Genomic DNA, 16,913 nt, shown 5'->3' with positions numbered 1-16,913 from the left:
CATCAAGCCATTGATTACTACTCTCTGAGCCTGATGCTCCAGCCAGTTTTCTATCCACCTTACAGTCTATTCATGCAGCCTGTACTTCCTTAACTTGCCTGTGAGAATGTCATGGGAGACTGTATCAAAAGTGTTGCTAAAATCAAGGTACACCACATCCACCGGTCTTCCCACATCCACAGAGCCAGTCATCTCATCATAGAAGGCGATCAGGTTGGTCAGGCATGACTTGCCCCTGGTGAATCCCTGCTGACTGTTCCTAGTCACCTTTTTCTCCTCCAAGTGCTTAGAAATGGATACCTTGAGGAGCTGCTCCATGATTTTTCCAGGGACTGAGTTGAGGCTGACTGGTCAGTAGTTTCCTGGATCCTCCTTTTTCTGTTTCTTAAATATGAGCACTATATTTGCCCTTTTCCAGTCATCCAGGACCTCTTCTGATCACAGTTAGTTTTCAAAGATGATGGCCAATGGCTCTGCAGTCACATCAGCCAACTCCCTCACCACCCTCAGAAGCATCCTGTCTGGCCCCAGGGACTTGTATATGTCCAGCTTTTCTGAATTGTCCCTAACCTGCTCTGTTAGCACTGAGGGCTGCTCGCCTTCTCCCCAAACTGTGCTGCCCGGTGCAGTAGTCTGAGAGCTGAACTTTCCTGTGAAGCCTGAGGCAAAAAAGGCATTGAGTGCTTCTGCCTTTTCTGCATCCTCTGTCTGAATGGGGCTGCCTCCCCCATTCAGTAAAGGACCCACACTTTCCCTGATTCTCCTCTTGCTACCAGCATACTTGTGGAAACCCTTCTTGTTACCCTTCACATCCCTTGCTAGCTGCAACTCCCATTGCACTTTGGTCTTCCTGACTTCATCCCTGCATGCTCAAGCAACAGCCTTATATTCTTCCCTGATTACTTGTCCAAGTTTTCACTTCTTATAAGCTTCCTTTTTGTGATTTAGTTTACTGAAGAGCTCCCTGCTAAGCCAAGCTGGTCTTCTGCCATACTTGCTAGTCTTCCTGCACACTGGGGTGGTTTGTTCCTGCATTCTCAGGAAAGCTTCCTTCAAGTACAGCCAGCTGTCCAGGACTCCTCTCCACCCACCACAGACTGGCTTCCCAGGTGATCCTGTCCATGAGTTCCCCAAGTGAGTTGAAGTCTGCTTTCCTGAAGTCCAGGGTCCTTACTCTTCTGCTCTCCATCCTTCCTTTCCCCAGGAGCCTGAACTCAATCATCTTGTGGTCACTGCTACTCAACAAGGTGCCATCCACTACTACATCCCCCACCAATTCTTCCTTGTTTGTGAGTAGGTCAAGAAGAGCACGGTCCCTAGTTGGCTGCTCCAGCTCTTGCAGCAGGAAGTTGTCCCCAACACTGTCCAAAAACTTCCTGGATTGCCTGCACACTGCTGTATTGCCCTCCCAGCAGATGTCAGGGTAACTGAAGTCCCTCATGAGAACCAGGGCCTGTGATCAGGAAACTTCCACTAGCTGTTTGAAGAAAGCCTCATCCCCCACTTCCTACTGATCTGGTGGTCTACAGCAGACCCCCACCATGGCATCACACTTGTTGCTTTCCCCTTCTGACCCTAACCCAGACTCTCAACAAGCCAATCTGCAGTTTCATTCTGGGCCTCTGAGCAATCGTACAGCTCTTTTACATAAAGTACAACTTCTCTTCCTCTTCTGCCCTGCCTGTCCTTTCTGAATAGTTTGTACCCATCCATGACAGTGCTCCAGTCACACAAGCTCCCACCAAGTCTCTGTTATTCTGATCACGTCATAGTCCCATGGTTGTGCAAGGACTTCCAGGTCTTCCTGCTTGTTTCCCAGGCTCCATGCATTTGTGTACAGGCACCTGAGGTAACTAGTTGATTGCCCTGATTTCTCTGGAAGTATGAGAGCACCTCCTCCGTTGCCATATCCTGCTTGCTCTTCCTTCAGGTCTCCTGCTTCCCCACTTACTTCAGGGCTTTGGTCTCCATCACCTGGCAAACCTAGTTTAATAAAACAAAAATATGCTATTGGGCAGTTAGATACTTCAAATTAGTTTTTGCCCAAGGCCACTGTTGTTTGCCTTTATTTTGTACATGCTGCAAACAGATCATTAACTCAAGTACTCAAATCTTATCACCACACAGTTGTATGATATGACCGTGAGGTGGGATCTTCCCCAAATCCCAATCCTTTCATGCCTAATTCAGCTTCATTTTGATTTGGGGGTACACAAACAGAAAACAACAGGAGCAGGAATCATCACAAACCAAGTGAGCACACCACTGACAATTAACTAATCCAATACACTATTAGCCAGCATGCCAAATACTACCAGATCACAGGCAACAGCCAGAATTAAAGGGGACACAACAAAAGCAAACAGATTTGAAGAAATTGTGCTGACTCGTGAAAGCTTCAGGAAGACAAAATTTACTATAAATATTCGCAAATGCCAAACCCACATTTTAAATACACTTTATACACTTACAGGAGCTACTTAGGAGCTCTGGGCTCGCTGCCACTAGGCTCCCACCACCACCAGTGGGCTCCTGCCACTGCTGCCGCGCTCCCACCATTGCTGCTGGAGCCGTGCTCCCCCCACAGCCGCCGGGGCACTGCATTCATGAACGCAGACTATGTCCGTGAACACTGTGCTTTATTTGTGGATTTCACCATTCACGGGGATATGAGAAGGTATCCCCCGCGACTGGCGAGGGTGGCCTGTATTGTGTTCCTGATGAATTCTGATTAACTACCACAATGGGCGGCCTCTGTGTTTGGCATGCATCAGACCAGGGAGGAGACAGGCAGCATAGTAACGGATAGGGCAGGGAACAGAAAACAGAGCAGCAGATGGGGGATGGAGCACAGGGCAGGAAGCAAAGGGCAGAAAGCAGAACAGCTGATTAGGCAGGGGAAAGGGCCAGGGAAGGTTCAGGACTAATTTGTGGCATGACAGCCAGAAAGGTACCACCCATCTTAAACCTTACCTATCTTGAAACAGCAAGAGCTGGGCTAAGTGAGTCAGATTCTTCTGAGATGTGATATAACAGGGGAAAGCAGGAGTGATGTCAACAGTAAAAATCAAATTAAATTTGAAGGGCTTGATTTTCAGTGATGGTTTTTTGTGGTGGGCGAATAATTGCTCCTGCAGTTTTGCTTCTTTAATCAGTGGTAGGCTCACATAGTACATAGACATCCATCAGCCCTTCAGCAGGTACAACAATATCAATGTCATATTTTGTGGGCATAAAGCAGTATATAGTTTAGGCTGATGCCTTGGAAAATATCAGACACTAAATATCACCAGAGGACTCAAACCATTTTTATGAGCTATTATGTACACTGGAATAATTGTATACACCACTGGAACATAGCAGACACCTCTGGCCTGCCACACAACAGTTGTTGAACTTGTCAGGCTACTATTAAGCAGACAAGAAAAGAAGAAGCATATTCTATCTAATTGAAACTTCAAGGAAAACATCATCTGAGAGAGATACACATCTTACCCAAAAGAGCTGGAACTGTGTTCTCCAATCCATGTCTGCAGCATTCATCTTCCAATCATAATATGTAACACCCACATGTCTGCTTCCTTCTTTGTTTCACAACATAGCCTTTGAGGGAGAGAACATTTTAAAGAAATAACTGTTAGTGCCTCAGTAATAACTATTGTAACAAGTAGCTGTATCAGCTACCTTCCATTGTGGCTAAATATTAGTGCTAAAATCCTAGAATGACTGGCCCTCTCCATCATTCAGGTATCAAATTTATTCCCGATTAGCTACTGCGCAGTAATGCACATGTAGACGCATTAATGTTATGTGTGGGAATTGACTTGGGATTAATTTTAGTCCCAAATCAGTCCACACACAGCATTAATGGGCTTTAATGCCTACACATGTAGATGCCTGCCTATTTCTGCTTACTGCACAGTAACTTACTCTGCAGTAAATTGAAGCTGGTGTAAATGTAGGTGTAGACATGCCCATGTGTAGCCCTGTCACTAGGAAAGGGGTAGTTTTGGACAGCCCTTTATTATGAAAGCCTAGCTTTAGTCTGCGCACAGTGCTAAGGCACTGTAAACCTATTTGTCTAAGCTAAATGATTTGTCTAAGCTAAATGACTGTCTTAATACAGTACTAGAATTAGAACAGAAAATGTAAGTAAAAGATACCAGGCTGCAACCACAGACCTTTGTAAATAGGTTATCCAGGGGTTCATGATTATTTTAGCAAGTTAAACTGGTGGGTCTTACTAAGAGATTTCTGAGGTCATGCCCTTTACCCCACTGTCCTAGTGGTAGCACCTGAGCTTGTGGAGGCACCAGGCAATATGGTACCTGAAATGACAGCCTCCTGACCACAGCTGGATTATGAAACCAGCTTGTTCCTGTGCTCTTGAGAGATGCCAACTATGGCCCTGCCCATGCCTCCCCTCAGGAAAAGGGCTGTTACCTGAGATGCCAACCACCCCACACTGCCCCCTGCACCCAACAAAAATAAAAGGCAGCACCTATGGTGCTTGGAGAGACCATAGACAAGGATAAGAGAAGAAGTGCACAAGCACCAGTCAGCTTCCAAATTTACAGGTAAGGAAATGTGAAAATTGTTGATATTATATATTGACCACTTAAAAATAACAAAACTGTATAGGGCAATGCACCACAGTCGCTACCAACCAATGGTGATATTCTGGGGCTGATGCTCCCCTAACTTGCAGACTGATGCGCCTACCAGTGAATGACTGAACACCTATTTAAGTGCTTTGCTGGACTGAGGCTATTTGTTACTAAGTTGATGCAAGAGACGCAAAAGGATGGAGCCTGTGGGACATTTGAAACTAGGATCCTATTTCTCCCAGGCAGATAGGTTAGAATCAGTGAGCAGCACACCACTGTTGTTCTGATGCAGAAACTGGTGCAGAGAGAGAACTGCAGGACACGTAGAAGGCTTTGCAACTAGAGCTGGTCAGGAATTTTCCAGGAAAAAAGCAGTTTTTCACAGTAACATATTGATGAATAAAAAATTAATTGTTGTGAAAAATGTAAATAACAAACATCTTTGAGCCATTCAACAATATATTGACTATTCTATTTGATTTTGAGTTAGTTTCATTGCATTCTGACCTTGGAATTTAATTCCAAACTTTTTGTCGGTTTCACTTTATTTTGACTTCAGTGTTTCATTCTGTGTTTCCATTTCACTGGGTTTTAGCTTGAGCATCTCAGTCCATATCTCCCATTTTGTTTCAACTTGCTTTGGGATAATTCTTCGCCTGTGCAATCTGTCCCACTGTTCCTGGGCGTTCTCTCCCTGCATGAGTGCACGTTATTTCTGGCTGACACTGCATAGCCACTTGAAATCAGTTTCTCCTCATGGCTAAGTGCTGGTTCGAAGCTGGACTTGATGACCTACAACAGAGCAAACTGCATCTTTGGTGAAAGGACCAAAGATGACACTTAGAAAGGACTAGTCCAGTCCTGCTGACCAGTCAGGGACTCTGACTCAGTCCAGTGCTGGTTGATTGCTGTAGTACTGTTATGATGTAGCAATCAGTCCCTAATTCCACTTTATCTCAGGAGGTGTATCTGCCCTACCTTGTTCTGCAAGTTGAAAAAGCAGACTGGAAAGCAGCAGTTGCCTCAGTCCCCAGAATGCAGCAGCCAGTTCAAACAGCAACATCACCTCATGATAATTAGCGCTGAGGCAGAGGATAGTGCATCTCTGGAGCTACCATAGCAGCAGGCTACTGTCCAGAAACCCTCAGCCCGTTCCAAATCATTGCTTCTCATTTTCAGTCCTGGAAAGGATGTGGTTTACAATCATGGGTCTCAGATTGAGGGGGTGGGGGGAAGGGTTGGGATTATAGTCTGCAATTTTGCTAGATGTGGTTTAAGTGGGAAAAAAGGGTGGGGAGGGGAGATGTAGGCAGTGATCCTCCCAGCAACAATCCCTCAGCTTCTTCCTTACAAAGACAAACAGGCAGGCTCCTGGGTTTGGAGGCCTTTCAAACTTGATGCTGGGGAGTGAAACACTGCCAATTGCCAGCTATGCAGACATAGAGTGGGTCTGAGCTGTGACCGCAAATAGCTGGGGACACCAGGCATGGAATCACATGGAATATAATCACAGAGCAAACATGCCACAAACGGTTACTTGGGAGCAAAGCAAATGGGCACTGAGTCAACTGCAGAGCTGAGCCTGACACCTCATAACTTCCCAGGGTTTCATCAGCTCAGGCCAGCAGCAACACCCAACAGTCTTCTCAGAGCAAACACAATGTCAGACAAGGACCCTGCAGGGAGGAAACTGGCCACAGAGCGTGTGAAGAAACTGGCTATGGATGTGCAGTTCTCTGTCTTTTGACGTTGATGGCTTTCAGATGCTGAATGGAAACTGCTGCTTCCAATGGCTTAAACATCAGTGCGGTGTCTGTGCACTGCCTTAAGTGCTGCAGTACAGCTTGGTATGTGTAACTGCAAAGGTGGGACAGCACACTAAATGTGTGGCCTGTGGTTACATGTGTGACTGGTAGCAGCACTAGCAATATGTGCACCCTTCCTCAGCAGCATGGCCAGGCCTTCAGAAACATCACACCTCCCAAAGCACCATTGATTCACAACCTGGTGTCATGAACCTTCACATTTCACTGCTGCCGGGTCATACTCTCTAGTCTCCTCCTGTCTCCCTGTTTGGATTTTGGTGTTACTGTAAAAGACAATTTCTAATAATGATGATGAGATTTATCAATTGGTTCCATGTGCATATTCAGGCCCTAGGGTTTCTGACCAGGGACAGAACACAGGCCCTTCCCTGCTGAACACACAGACTTCAGATAAAGGAACAATCTTTGCTCATGAGTAAGCAAGTAGTTATCCCCTTTGCAGCCAGCCATTAGAAGGAACATGATTAAACATATTTAGATAGTATATGATGTACTTCTCCAATTAGATAAAGGTCATATTCAAGTAAATGAGGTCCATGAAAAGTACAGTTCTGTGTGGGGTGCTATTTCCTGTTATCTCATAGAGACATGGCAGCTGTAAATGGCATAGACCCAGGACCTTGAGCCCAGCAACAATCCCTAATGCTTAAGGAAGTAAATTAACAGTGATTATAAGCAGTTGTCCCTTGTCTTACTGGGCTTGGACACTAGGGAGGGTTAGATCCCATATACGATATTGCTCTAGCACTTCAGAGCACTGTACAGACACTAACACCCTGACCATGAAGTAGGCTCCAATGGGTGAACTCTTGTGATGGTGCAGAGCTCATTTCAGTATCAAGGCTTAAATAATATTTGATTTTTCCATATTTATTCTTATGGGATAATATAACTTGGTTGCCATGTGACTATCTTTTTGCACTATTGATCCAATCACATAACTGCTGTGCAGACAGAATTGCTAAAAGAAATTTTTCCCATAAATCATATGTCCTACGCAGGCAATTAATATAAGATAACTTAAAGCGGTAAAAGAATAAATGCTCAGTTTGCATTTGGATGCTGGATGCTAGTTACAGTTAATCATTTACTTGGGTAACATGAATATGGGAAATTGCCTTAAAAATAAATACCACAGTAACTTGATGCATAAAAGGAATGAACCTTTCTTTCACTAAGATCAGAATTTCAACTCATGACTACGTGGTGATTATTCAACCCCATTTAGAACAACCCAGAGACTATCCACAGTCATCTTCTGATTAACATGTTGCGCCTAGGGAATGGCATAATCTTTCACCCACTCTTAATGGTACTGTGCTCAATGGGAAATGGTGGGGGTGCAGCAGGGGAAGTGATATTTTGACACAGTCCCCACACAAAAGGTCTTTACAACTGTAATGAGACCTATCAGTCACATTTAACATGTTTCCGGTTACCAAGTTTAAGTACAGCGCCATGTGGTAACATTCCTCCCCCGCCCCCATTAGTAAGTACCTTTTGTCCTCAGTTACTGTTCACAGGCCACTGATGCTTGTAGGGGAATGAGAGACCATTTCAGATGAGACTAGACTACTTCAAAGAGTGAGCAATTATGGCAATAATCTTTTCCTTACCCATTTCAATCATCCTTATATTCTGCTGTGCCGTCTTTGACAGGAGGAGGGTGCCTTGTATAAAGCCCTCAAACCTTTGATTATAGTTCTTATGGTAAGATGCTGTGCTCTAGCCACATCAGGATGGGTGCTAATAGATCAGCCAGAGGAAGGCCTTTCTCACATGGTGGGAAGCACTGGCTCCATCTTCAGCCTCATGTTACACCTGAAGTGTGCTCCAGGAACCCATACCATGATGGAACCACCATGGCTGGCACTGAAAAGGTTTGTAAGTTATGTGTAAAGGATGTACTTGTCACTTGGCTGATCTATTTTGTACTGGCAAAGGTTTTGCAAAGGGTAACTTTACTGTGTGACACTTGTGGGACACATTTCTGAGGGGAAATAACACTCCCAAAGAAAACAGCTTGCTTTTATAACATCTAAATTGGTACGCACATCACTCTAGCTCCTCATCATCCAGGTCTAGATGGAAGTGAACACAATAAAGACAAGGATGAACAATTCATTTCTACTATAATATACAATGGAAGTGGCCTTTTATTAAACATAAGATTTGGAACACAGCCTACAACTAAAAAGCCAAAGGTCACCTTTGGCAACCAGTGTGTAAAGGTCATAAATTAAATTTTTTTTTGGTGAGTTTGCCTTTTGTGACTGACATAGGCATCCCAGGTCAAGTGTCTGATGGAAGGCCTATAGTAAAAAGAAAGTAACGTTACTAAAGAACTGATTGACACTACAGGAAATAATAATAAGTTGCTGACAGGTCTGGCTTTCCTAATAAAAAGTATCTTATAACATCACTAAAAGATTCCTTTAGACAGGAAAAGATAAGCATCTCTTTGTAAGAGAATGTTAAGTTACTCATAGAAGGAAATCAGATGGCTTACTTGCAAAAACAGACCATGGATTGACTAAACATTCTTGTATGATATATATCATGCCTGCATATCTAACTTAAAACGTTAAGCTATCAGAGGCTCTCAGGTTTGTTATGATGTACCATAAATTTGTATCAATGACAACCATTGTTTTTAATGCATAATAGTAAATATCTCAAAGATAACTTAAATGAAATATGATGCAATCCTTCCTAAAAGTGATTCACTTTCAGTAACCACAAGCACTTTGCATTGACAGCAAGGTGTTTCTAACATATTAGAGTCTTGTAATAAGGTAAGCATTTCCTTTGAAGTATACAATAGTTACTTCATTTAGTATTGCATTCAAAGCATAAGCCTTTCCTGAAACTACTGTCTCTTTGACATCCAACTCTTGTTAATTAGTTTCTCGATTAAAGTATTATGTTTGTTGCCTTGCTTACATATCGTTCAGGAGCTATGGTAGTCCATGTTAATACGGCTAGTGACACCTAAACCAGTCTTCCTTAATTTTCAGGGAATCCTCAAACTAGTGTGATATAGGCAGTCTGTAGATGCTTGTGCTCTATACACATCTTTAAGTATATTGCCATAAAGACAGATTCTAATTTTAAGGCTTCAAATAAGTTGCTATATTGATACCCTGCTTGTCTTTGGCATTCAAGGATCCATCGAGGACCAATTGTTCTGAAATTTTACAAGTTATGGGTCACACAGGATTCTCTATATTCACATAAGACATGGTCTGCTGCTCCTTAGCCTGAGTCTTCCCTTTCTCCACACACAGTCCCATTGTGTGAACACACGTACACAGAGCCAACCCGAGGGGTGTGTGGGGTCCGGGGCATATCAGCCTGTGCAGGGCCTGTGTGGAGAGGGGTGGCACGCAGTGTGGAGCGGGGACGGGGTGGTGAGTGGCCAGAGCACAGTGGTGGTGCCCTTGGCAAGTGCTGATGGCACTGGCTGTGGGGCCCTGGGGCGCTCGCCCCAATTCACCCCTCCAAAGGACAGCTCTCCATGTACATTTGGAGCCATTTCAAAAGGGGAACTTTTCAAAAGGTCAGCAGCTATTACTCTCTAATTTTTATGTGTGGACAAGCCAGGAACAATACAAATATAGCAAAACCACTCCAACTTTAATACTGCTTCATCCAGTATTAAAGCTGGAGCGGTTTTGCTACATTTATATAATTCCTGGTTTGTCCACAAGTAACAATTGGAACATATCAGCTTCCGCCCTTTTGCAACTGGTCCAAAAGTATGAGCCTTATTATATGGTAAATTTAGGCAGTTTCTGGATTGGCTGTTTGTTAACACCTTTCAATTGGCCTAAAGCACTCACTATTTGGCTTAAAGTTATGTTACTCCAGGGCAGGATTATCCCCAGTCCACCTAAGTTTCCTCCTGTTCCATTAAAGTGAAGCTACTCCCGACAGCTATTCCACCCAAACTGAAGTCCACTAGTGGCCCCTCCTGAGTCAGGGCAAGTGGGCGCACTGGGGTGCAGCAGGGCTGGGTACAGTGCCTTGTCCTTCAGGGACATCAGGCAGAGCAAACACCACAGCCCTAGAGCACCTGGTGGCTGTGGAGCCTTCCACCATTGCCCAGACCAACTTGTTGCTCCTGCTGGTGGCAGCATGGGTGGGGGGAAGCTCCAGAGAAAAAAGGATTGATCAGGCAGCACTCAGTGGGCTGGCAGCTTGCCCCCTCATGCCACCAGCTGGGTGCCACCTGAGCTCCAAGGGACCCAATCCTTTTTGGAGCTCAGATGGTACCCAGCCAGGTGGCAGCCTGGGTGGGAGTGGCACTGGGGGGCTCACTGAGCTCTGAGGGGCCTTACCCTTTTTTTTTCTGGACCCTGTCCCCCTTCCTCAGTGCTCAATCCCCCTGCACTGCTGCTGGCTGGGCTTCTGGCTAGCCAGGTGCTGCCTGTGCTCCAAGGGGCCCAATTCTTTTCGGAGCTCAGGCAGCACCCAGACAGCCAGCCAGCATCCCAGACAGGGGTGGTGCAGCGGGAGTTGGGCTCCAGGGAAAAAAAGATTGGGCCCCTTGAAGCTCAAGCAGTGAACTGATCCAGTGGCAGGAGGCACTGCAGCCACCGGATGCACTGGCGTTCACTCTGCCCAGTGGAAGCAGCAAGCAGGTCCTGCCCCAAGCTCCTGGTCCTGCCCCTGCTCACCAAGCCTCCAGTGGCAAGTCACAGCTGTTCTGGTGAAGGACACTCACAGATGGTTTTTCACCTTAAGGTGTGACGGCTCCACTAAGCCAAACAACACTAAGCCAATTAACATTTGTTTGGCTTACAGGATGAGGTGTAACAAGTCCCTAAGTGTGTCCATACACATTGACTTCAGAGGTAGGTGAGAGCTGCCTCTCAATCAGCCCTTTGAATTGCTGGAGATACCCACATAAACAAGGTGTACTTCCTCTGGCTGTACAGCATCATTGAAATATAGCTGCTATTGCCACTAACAGCAAATCCCAACAACTACAAAGCATGCTGCATGACTCGGGAGAGGGGAAGTCTGGCCAAGAATATAGGAATAAAGCCTTAGGTGTAAGAGAAGCATTGCTGGATTTCTTGGGTAGCTCTACACCATGTTCTAAGGAGGGCAGCTGTGACAAAAACACCCTCCCCACCTGATCCTGCTGTGTGTATGCCAAGCATGGAAGAACTGTAATGCACCTGCTACTAATAAGGACGCCTGAGACTGAGAGCTGGTGAAGGTGTGTGGGAATCCCCAAAGAGAAGCTCCTTACAGCTTTTTTGCATTTGGCACTCTTGGAAAGGAAATGAATGGGCAAGGGACATTTTCATGGCAGTGATCCCAGCACAGTCCAATGCAGAACATTGGGCCTTCTTCTTCAAAGTGTCACCTGAAAGCCATACACATAGTAACTGGGGTGGAGCTCCACTCCTCTCCCATGTGAGAGAGGGTGAAGAGCTTTAAAATTCCAGATATTTTAAACCTGAGAGATGCCCAGAACGTGAAGCTACCTCTATTGATTAAATCATGTAGGACCAGGTCCTGCCCTGCCCAGTAAAAACTCACAAGCAGGGATTCTAGGAGGAGAAAAAGAAAATTTTGTGACATTCCTCTCCACATTCTGTCCAGTTAGCCCTTGGCCAAGGCTGGTCACAGGTGTGCCCATCAGGGCTGCCAACCCAAAACATTTCTTTTACTGACAATCTGCCAACCAGATTTTTTTACTAACACACTTTATATGAGGTAACTATAACTCTTCTGACAGGTCCTGGGCAGCAGTAACAAGGACCAGGTTCAAATTTAGGGGTTTAACACCCATTTTAACTATGGTTTGAGCCCCCACCCAGAATAAAATCTTATTTGACAGAAGCAATGGTTCATAGACAGAGCAGACCAGCACCAATTTAAGTCTGAGCAACAGAGAGCTCCCTGTAGGGTGCAGAGCTGCACTGCTGCTCAGACTTAAATTGGTGCTTGTCTGCTTTGTCTATCAACACTTGTATAAAGCCTCAATCAAGATGTTTCTTAGATTTTACTGTCAGCTCAATTTTTATTTACTTTACAGATGAGCACTTTTAGTGTGTTTGGTTGGGTTTTTTTTACAGACTGTCCATAACTTTACAGACAGAACTTACAACCCTGGGGCACATCCTGAGGGTTATTCCTGTATGTAGATCCCTTCCAGGACATCATGGACCAAGGAATGCACAGGATGCCCCAGGTACACAGAAGAAGGAACACTTACATTAGAGAAAGTTAACAATGCCATTTTCTGCAGCCCAGAGCTGGTGGTCCTATGCTGGCCTGGATTAACCCTTTAGTGGGCTCTAGGCAAACAAACTTGTGGGCCCTAGGCCAGTTGAGACCCCTCCCTCCGCACCCCAGTGCTGCCGCCCATGGGGAACAGGGCTCGGAGCCACTGCTAGGAAGCAGCTGTCACAGCGGCGAGACCAGCAGAGGGGAGGGGATGGGAAGGGAAGGGAACAGGGCCATTCGCGTCACTGCCGCAGAGGGAAGGACAAGGGCCCCCTGCAGCTCAGGGCCCTAGGCATGTGTCTAATTTGCCTATGCATTAATCTGACCCAGATCTCATGTCAGACAGCATCCCTCCTCTCAAAAGCAAGATCATGGTGCAAAGCTGTCGTATACGGCAGCTGCCCAGTCCCTCTGCCTAGAGCAGCAGCAAGTCTGGCTGGCTCTGCCTGCCACTGCTGCAGAGAGGCGTCAGCAGGGGCAAGTCATCATGCAGGGAACATGGGCACAGCAACAGTGTGTCCAGGAAGTCAGGAAGGAGAGCGGGAGAAGAATCCTGAGCACTGTTAACAAGGACATGGGAGAAAGGAACAGTGGTTGTGTCAAACTGCTGTGCTATGGTGTTCGGGGGGGTGCATTGCAATGGAAATGTGAGAAATGCACAGGGAAAAAAGCCTCTAATTCTCTGCTTTAATTTTTTGGAGGGAGGGATGTAAAACTATCAACTCAAAAGCTTTTGTTTGATATCTGTAATGATTTCTGGGTTGGGCACCTCCTGTGAGCTACTGACAGCAATGAACCATGCTGACCATTAGCTGACAGGAAATAGCCCAGTGTTCATTGCTGCTATACTAAATAATTCAAAGAAAACATTGACTTTGAAAAGTGATAAATTGCCAATAAGGCATGTTCTCTTTACTCTATGGGATCTTTTCCTAGCTGTCAGTCTCCTACAGTAACCAGTGAGAAAACAGAACTTCAGACTCAACTGAATTTAGAATAATTATTATACTAAGTTCATTTAACAAATCATTTTTTAAAGCAAATGTTTCCACTCAAGAACCCTTATGTCTTAAATAACAATTGCATAAATATGGTTTCATGTGTATGTAAATCCATAACCTTAAATCACTACTCTCCTTCTGGTTAATCATCAGGAATTAATACATGCTACCATTTTATATCCACAGATTTTTTTTAAAGACCAGTACATTAGATATAGTATCAATATACCATTATGTAACAGTATGAAAAGTAGCAGTGTTTTATATAAGACTGTTCTGCCTTGTACCTGAAAGAACTATTCCTATGAAGAATGCTAAAACACATTTCTAAAATTGGTTGTCTATAAGGTTCTTTTCTCTCTTTTTTTAACATTGCTTATTCAAACTACATTTTGTAAGCAAATCTCTATGTTTGGGTGCCATCAGCCTTTTCACACCACCCCAAAATATGAGGACAACAACACAATGCTTAACTATAGGGTGATTCTCATCTGACTCAATGCTTCTTTCATGTCCTGAGTTTTTCATGCTAATGCTGTGGACCTTTGGCTAACATACCAGAAATTGCAAGGAAGTATTGATGTATGAACTTCCTAAAGTATATAGTGTTATACTGTTGGGGCATGTTGTTGACACTGCTTAGATAGTGTGGAAATAGTTCTCTCAAATCTCTTATATATTTGGAAGAGCCTCTGACTGGAACAGATATTATTTACCAAAAGTCAAATAAAGAAAGGGGCCAATTTACCCCATCACCATAGATGGCGGAAGGGGGGGCAGGGTTACAGAGCTTAGCCCCCGCAAACGCAGGGCAGCGGTAGGGCCACAAGGCAGCCTGGCCACAGGCTTCCGGGAGCTGCAGCAGGGCGCGCACACAGCAGTGAGGGAGTGAGTGGGGTTGGGGCAGGGGCAGGGGCAGGGGCAGTGTGCCCTTGTTGCCAAGAAGGCTAACAGCATACTGGGCTGCATTAGTAGGAGCGTTGCCACCAGATTGAGGGAAGTGATTCTTCCCCTCTATTCTGCACTGGTGAGGCCACATCTGGAGCACTGTGTCCAGTTTTGGGCCCTCCACCACAGAAAAAGATGAGGACAAATTGGAGAGAGTCCAGTGAAGGGCAATGAAAATGGTTCAGGGGCTGGGGCACATGACTTCTGAGGAAAGGCTGAGAGAACTGGGTTAATTTAGTCTGCAGGTGAGACTGAGGTGGAATTTAATAGCAGCCTTTAAGTACCTGAAGGCTGGTTCCAAGAAGCTAGAGCTAGACTGCTCTCAGTGGTGGCAGATGACAGAAGGAACAATGGTCTCAAGGTTGGTACAGGGTAAATTGTCCTGGGTGAGGTATGGAGGGACTGTCTGAGGTACTGGGGGACTCCTGGGGCAGCAGTGGAGGTGACCCAGCTATTCAGAGCCTGGCTGGAAGCCAGAGAGTGTCTCTGACTGGCCAGGCTTCATTTCTAGAGGCGCATACTGCGGCTGCATGCACCGCATCACTTTTTGCAACATTTTTTTTTAATTTGACACTGAGATCTCCTGGTGTCAAATTTTGGTGCTGTACTGAAAATGTGCAGCACAGCAAATGGCCACATGTGCACCACGTGCAGTGCCGCAAACCACACGTGCTCCTCGGGCCTTGCCCTAGCGAGGTGTGATTCATTGTTTGTTTTACCCTTGGGTCTGGGAGCCCCCATGATGAATCAGGATCCCATTGTACTAAGTACTACGCACACATCAAACAAAGAGGTGGTTCCTGCCACAAAGGCCTGACAGTGATCAGAATGGCCAGTCATTTTTTATGACCTTTCAACCAGCCAAGTCAACCACTCCTGATATGCCAGAAATCAGGACAGATGCCCTGATTTTCTTCATCCTCCCTTATTTTCCAGACCCTTAGTTTCTTATATGTCTCCAGATTGTAGCTGCAAGTAAGGTTATAAATCACTCCAATTTTGCAGCCATTGACCAAAGAAAAGAAACAGAACAGCAGTTGTCCATAGTAAAGTGCTGGGCAGAGGGATAGTAAAGTCACAAAGAAAATAGAGAGCAATCTTGGTAAACACAGCAATGAAAGTACTTATTCACTTGGGTCCTGGCACTGTCATGGGAGGGTGTCACATCAAGAAAGATCGCTGCCTGCAGTCTGCTCCTCTCAAAAGTCAATATCCACAGGGACCTTATTTATGAAACTGTCTCCTCCACTTTCTTGGACACAGAATGACAATGCCAATTTTTTTCATGTTTCATCTCCTTTCCCCCAACTTGTTTATGTCATTGTTCTTTGCAGCTCCAGCGGGTTTCTAGCAGCTAAATGCAGAAACAAAGAGAAACAATGCATAAAAGCCATGTTTTGTCCAGATTTACAATCTTGTCTTTCTAAGTGGGGCACAGAGCAGAGAGGCAGCAGGCCGCCTAACTCCCTGAAACAATGGAATCCAAACAGAAGTCCCCCAAAGTTACAAATCATTGTGCTGCCATGAATATTGTAACGGGGCTGAAAGAATGAATCCTGTAACAGCTGGATCCTTATTTCAACTCTGACACTACCAATTTTCACTGTATGCTTTCTGCTAGACACCTCAGAACAACTGGGAACCTTAAACACATCTAGTTCAGCAAGCAAGTGCTATAGTATCAGTCCTTAGGAAACTGGGGTGCCGGTGGGGCTGGTCAGGGAAGGAATCTTGAAGCCTGAAGGTAGGTGAAGCCTTTCACTTTCCTGAGTCTGGAAACCTTCACTGATGTTCAGTAAGCAATCTATGTCCTAGTGGAAGAGGAAGAAAAATCAGTTTACAGCAATCATAGATTTCATAGATTTAATGGACATTAGGGCTGGAAGGGACCTCGGAAGATCAAGTCCAGCCCCCCTGCCCCTGTCTTTCTGCTTCAGTACATTTTTATTTTTTATCGCACCTACAAATCCTGATTGCATATACCAGTGGGTATGGCTTTAATTAAAAGAATTATGATTGGCATAAAATACATGGACCAAAGTATCCTGCAGTGTTCTGAGCCAATATATGATTCACATTTCAAAAACCAGTGCTGAAGTCATAAGGCAGGTGATGGGGAAATTGCACAGAGAGATACAAAAGATGGAGGGAGAAGAAGGGGCAATGATTAGCATGGTAGATGGAAGGAGCTAGGACCAAGTGCTGGTCATAGTAAACTCACCACCTTGTTGCATGATGAGGCTGTGTGTTATAACTGACCCTGTCACCAGCAAGTCCAGTGCACTATC

The 16,913-nt window shown here is 45.2% G+C and overlaps 1 long non-coding RNA gene across 1 annotated transcript in view; it reads right to left on the bottom strand.

The window, feature by feature from the left end:
- Positions 1 to 3,499: 3,499 nt before the first annotated feature.
- LOC109288613 overlaps positions 3,500 to 16,913 on the bottom strand; it is a 27,219-nt gene continuing 13,805 nt past the window's right edge. The window contains exon 3 of the long non-coding RNA XR_002095194.1: positions 3,500 to 3,603. This is a non-coding gene — a long non-coding RNA (uncharacterized LOC109288613). The remainder of the gene's footprint in view (positions 3,604 to 16,913) is intronic.

The sequence above is a fragment of the Gavialis gangeticus genome, unplaced genomic scaffold (genome assembly GCF_001723915.1).
Source record: "Gavialis gangeticus isolate Ggan-Ray unplaced genomic scaffold, GavGan_comp1, whole genome shotgun sequence".
NCBI lineage: Eukaryota > Metazoa > Chordata > Crocodylia > Gavialidae > Gavialis > Gavialis gangeticus.
The sequence above is the reverse complement of the archived record's forward strand: the minus strand, read 5'-3'. Positions and strand labels throughout refer to the sequence as shown.